The sequence below is a fragment of the Anneissia japonica genome, unplaced genomic scaffold (genome assembly GCF_011630105.1).
Source record: "Anneissia japonica isolate Jap-2015-1 unplaced genomic scaffold, ASM1163010v1 scaffold1487_len315116_cov162, whole genome shotgun sequence".
NCBI classification, from domain to species: Eukaryota; Metazoa; Echinodermata; class Crinoidea; order Comatulida; family Comatulidae; genus Anneissia; species Anneissia japonica.
In genome coordinates, this window is record NW_022732104.1 from 94,141 (window position 1) to 99,553 (window position 5,413).

The window sequence follows — 5,413 nt, forward strand, 5'->3', positions numbered from 1 at the left end:
TCCAACTCACCCTTTTTTAATATTCTTTTCCTGGTCGACGGCTTGAAGTGCACATATTTTTGGCGAACAATTCATTTTTGGAGTGGTCGATATCAAAAATACAAATTGCAATTTCTATAGCCTTGAAACTTGTTGGAAAGTTGAAGTGTAAATTTAACGTTCAGTTTGAATTTAGAAAATACCTGACATCAGATACTCGCAGAGCCTTGCTTCAAATTCAGTTAATCCTGTTAAAAAACAATCAAAAACAATATAGACCTAGAGATTAGTGCTATAGACTGATGATATAGTAATCATTAATTAATTAAATTAAACAGTACTAGGTCTCATGCCTTTATCTAGGGCTAGGACTAGACTAAAACTAGCCCTAGCTAGGCTATGCTTAGGCCTGTAAATAGCTCACCCTATGCTAGGCTTGGGCTCTATCATAGAATAGGCTTAAAATAAGCCTCTAGGCCGGGCCTGGACTACTACTACTGCTCAGTGCTACTCTACTAGCCTATCCCTTAGTACTAGTAGTACTAAAAAAAGATAGCCCCCCTCCTGGCCTAGCTAGGTTAGGCTTTTATATATAGCTAATTCAAAAAAACTTAGGCCTAGGCCTAAATAAAAAAATGTATATAAATTAAAAAAAATTAAAACAAATATGAAATAATCTGAACTAGCCGCCTAGAGGCCTACGCCTGGCCTGGCTTAGGCCTAATCATTACCCTTTTGTTAGGTTGTGCAAGCCTAGCCTAGGCTAGGCTTGCACATGCCTACGATATAGCACTTGTAGTAGGCAAGGCCTAGGTAGCCCCACCTACCCATCCATAGCAAGAAGCCCTTCATGCCTATAAGAAGGCTATACGCTGCACTATTCTAGGCCCCTCAGGCGACTGGCATTTGGCTGGCAACGTTCGATTTTTAATTTCAGTTTCTAATTAATCTAAGCCAACATTCATTTCAAAAAAGTCTAATAAAGGACCTAGGCTTATTATTGTTTAGGAATTTGAACACAAAGTTGATAGAATACTTACTTTTTATGAACAAAAACAACTCAAGAGCTGGACAGCCTGCAATATGCTCTCACCCATTGTGCAAAAATGGCGCATTGTAACTTTATAACTTTCATTAAGAAGCAGTCGTCAAGAAACCTGTGAATACTGCATTCTGATTGGTCAAATAAATCCCAATTGGAATTAACAAAATCCAATTGGATATTTGTTATTCAATATAATTGTTATCCAATTGGAATTTAAAAACATTCCAATCAGATATATTTTTCTTCCAACTGAATGAAAAACAACCCAATTGGATATTTGCTATCCAGTTGGAATTTCAAGACAATCCAATTGTATATTTCTTATCCAATTGGAATTTAAAGGCAATCCAATTTGATATCTGTTATCCAATTGGAATAAGTAAAAAATCCAATTGGATATTTATAATCCAATTGAAAATCTGTTGTTCCAATTGGATTTGTTTTTGTAGTTCAATTGGTATTTGTTATCAAATTGGATTAAAAAAAAAATTCCAATTGGAAATTAATTGTCCAATTGGATTTTTCCAATTTCTAATTGGTCAATTGTCATCCGATTGATTCCCAATGGATTTATAAGAAAAAAAATCCTATGGACATTTGTTATCCAATTGATCTCAATAGGATTTTTTTCAATTGGAACCAACTGGATCTAATTTAAATTCCAATTACAATCCAATTGACTCATATTGAATCCAGTTCAATTTCCAATTGAAATGAATTGGTCATTTTCATAAGGGAAAAGCCGCTTTCGTCTAAGATAAAACAATTTTCTACTACTAGGCCTAGGCAGATTCTAAACAAGTTAAATATTAAATAAATGAATTAAGTAGACTAATTAGTAGTTTAAACTTGTATGATCAGTTGTAACCAAACTGGGTAAAACCAGTTGGACCTATTGGGTAGACTAATTGAACCAACTGGACCTATTGGGTAGACCAGTTGGACCAGTTCAACCAGTTGGTAAAACCAGTTGGACCAGTTCAACCAGTTGGATAGACCATTGGACCAGTTATAAACCCAGTTATGAAGACCAGCTGTACCAGTTGAAATTCCAGTTGTACCAGTTGAAATTGCAGTTGGACCATTTGGAAACCAGTTAGACCAGTTGGACCAGTTGGCATTTCCAACTGGTCCCAACTGGAATTTAGACCTGGGTATATAGCCTAGTTTAATAAAGTAATGTAGTAATACCAGTAGTAGTAGCCTAGGGCCCACCTTACTACGTACATAGAGAGTATTTAAGGAGATATTGTAGCAGGCTAACCCCGGCAGAGGCCTGCATCGCTGATGTCAGCTGGCAACGCTGGCAAGTGCTTAAGCCAAGGGGAGAGAACAACATTCTTGGCCAAGTACACCGTGCTAGGCGTATGCCTAGCCTAGCCGGGAATTATGGTAGGCCCCTATGGTAAAACAATGCAAAATAGGGGTACTAATTTTATTGGCATGCAAATCAATCATACTTACGCACTTACAAACAAAATAATCTACCAATAAAATTACCTGCTATTTAAGATAAAAGGCAAAAATGTTCACAAATTTGATTTTAAATTGATGTAATTTTGTTTTGTACTGTAGATAGTTACAATAACATGACATGCCAACACATAACACATTATGCCAACCGCTTATAAAAATGCAGAAAAAAGACCTAAAACAAAATATTAGAATGAAGTTATCAACTAACTACTGTAGTGCATTAAAATTATTAATATACTTACTTACCTATATAAAATTAAAATGTTTTTCTCAAACGCCAATATTTTTTATTTTATAATTAAAAATTAAAAACTAGGCCTAGGCTTTAAGAGTCACAACCTCTCAACAGCATGCGCAAAATGATTTCAACAACGCATTAGACACATCTGAGCATGTGCAGATTGTGCTTATCTGGCTCAGGCTCATTAGCATAACAATACCACACAAAGGCTCATTCAAGTTAGATGCCATGGAGGAATTAGTTTAAGATGAGTAAACCAGCCAGCTTCCTATCCTGGTAAGTTAAAAGTCCTTGAGGCATTATATTATGCCACGAGTGCCTTCTTTATTTATTTAATAATTTATTTGGGACACTTCACCTTTGTATCGGTAGCACACATAGTTATGGTGCGGTCTTACAAAATGCACAAAAGTAAAAAGAGAGTAGAATCTTAATATTAACAAGCAATACTCAACTAAATACTTATTATTGAAGTATTATTAAATATTTATTATTCTTAAGAAAATCACCAAACTCCAAAGGAAACTGAGTTTTAACAAAAAAGCAAAAGGAAACCAAAAGACATATACTGCATGCAAATGAATATATCTTAAGTCTACCAATGTACACGTCCCATAAATAAATATACATTGATATATATATATATATACATATATATATATATATATATATATATACATACATATATATATATATATACATAAATATATATATATATAGGCCTATATTAATATAACCAAGCTGCAGGTTGATTAACCCATCTAAACCAGAAATTGGGCTAATTAGCAAAAACATCTTCGACCGCATAAACAGCACCATGCTTGAAAAATCACAATTACAACTGTGGAAGAACAACTCAGCAGTCATCGAGTGGTTCAAACACATCGAAAAGAAATCAAACAGCACATTCATCACATTCGACAGCGTCGAATTCTACCCATCAATATCGAAAAAGCTACTACTAGATGCAATTGAACACGCCCAAAAATACACAACTATAACAGAGGAAGAAGTAGATATCATCATGCAGTCACGAAAATCAATACTGTTCTCCAACAACTCAACATGGCTCAAGAAAAATTCAGAAGATATGTTCGACGTCACCATGGGGAGTTTTGACGGAGCAGAGATATGTGAACTCGTTGGAACTTACATCCTTTCCCACTTCGCCAAAAAGCTCGGAAAAACAAACATCGGGCTCTACCGAGACGATGGCCTCGCCATCATGAGCAGCACATCTCCAAGACTATGTGACAAGATGAAGAAAGAAATCACATCCATCTTTCACTCCTTCGACCTCCGCATTACTATACAAGCAAAAAAGATCACAAACTTCCTCACATTCAATCTAACGGATCCTATGTTCCGTTCACCAAACCAGACAACAAATTACTATACGTGGATAAACGATCAAACCACCCTTCATCCATCTGAAAGCAAATCCCCCTCTTCAATCAATAAAAGAATATCAAGCAACTCCGATTCAGAAGCAACTTTTCAAAAGGCCACCCCCGACTACCAAAAAGCACTAATTGGGACAGCGGATTTCAACACAAGATGAAATACGAAAAACCACCTACAAACAAAAGAAGAAGAAAAAGGAACATCATATGGTACAACCCACCTTTCAGCAAAAACGTCAAAACAAACATCGGCAGAACTTTCCTTAACCTCGCAAAAAGCACTTCCACAAAGACAGCACCTTGCACAAATTGTTCAAAAAGAACAACGTAAAAATTAGCTACAATTGCACAAGAAACATGGGCAGCACCATCAAAGTACCGACCAAACTATGCAACTGTCGGATTAAAGAAGATTGCCCACTCTCGGGAAACTGCCTCACCTCCTCAATTATTTATAAAGCTTATAGGCCTGGTTCTCACGAGAGCCCTGTATCCGGATCGGGAGCTAACCGTTAGCGCTAACCGTTAGCACCTGCGTGAGAACGCCCGATCGGTTAGCGCTAACCGTTAGCGCTAACGGTTAGCGCTAACCGTTAGCAATTGCAATTGCTAACGGTTAGCAAGTTGACCTCATTTCCATCATTAACCAATCAGACGTGCGCAATTCCAATGACGTCAGGGGTTATATTTTCCCATAATTCTTTCGCACACGTTTGTTTACTTTTTTCGATCATCACATGCCGTCTGCTCTGTTTTAGTTTTCCCGCACAGGCCTTTTGTTTTTCACTGATATACGGTGATATTTTAACAATTATCTGTTATAATGGCCAATAATCGACATATTTGGTCGGACTCTGAGTTGTCCGACCTAATTGACATTTGGTCTGAACCAGAATTTTTAGATCTTGCCGAAGACAAAAAAAGGAGAAAAAAAATCGAGTTTTTGAGCTTATAGCTAAACGTTTAAACGGTCTGGGATATGACACGACGGCTCAGCACGTTTGTAACAAATTAAAAAACCTTGGATCGATGTATAAAGAGTGTAGAGAAGAGGAGGCCACAAAAATCTCCTGCTCCGTTGCGTATCTAGCCTGGCTCAATTTAAGCTGGTGAAGGATGTATAAACGTCGGCTTCTACATACTACAACTGTATTGAATAGACCGAAAATTAATGATAACTGAACGTTATCCAGATATCGTCAAATATCAGTGGCTTCCATGGGGCTTCGCCCCCTGGACCCCCACCGGGGGCCCTAGGCGGTCCCCTGG

At 37.2% G+C, this 5,413-nt stretch overlaps 1 protein-coding gene across 3 annotated transcripts in view; it reads right to left on the reverse strand.

Annotated features, from left to right (window-relative positions):
• LOC117115588 overlaps positions 1 to 2,874 on the reverse strand; it is a 9,087-nt gene extending 6,213 nt beyond the window's left edge. The window contains exon 1 of one of the 3 annotated variants that reach the window (XM_033259449.1): positions 2,747 to 2,874. The gene's annotated coding sequence lies outside the window, so the exon portion shown is untranslated. Of the gene's footprint in view, positions 1 to 2,251; positions 2,437 to 2,524; positions 2,675 to 2,746 lie in introns of those variants that run through there. The other 2 variants (XM_033259448.1, XM_033259450.1) reach the window with 2 other exon arrangements.
• Positions 2,875 to 5,413: the final 2,539 nt, after the last annotated feature.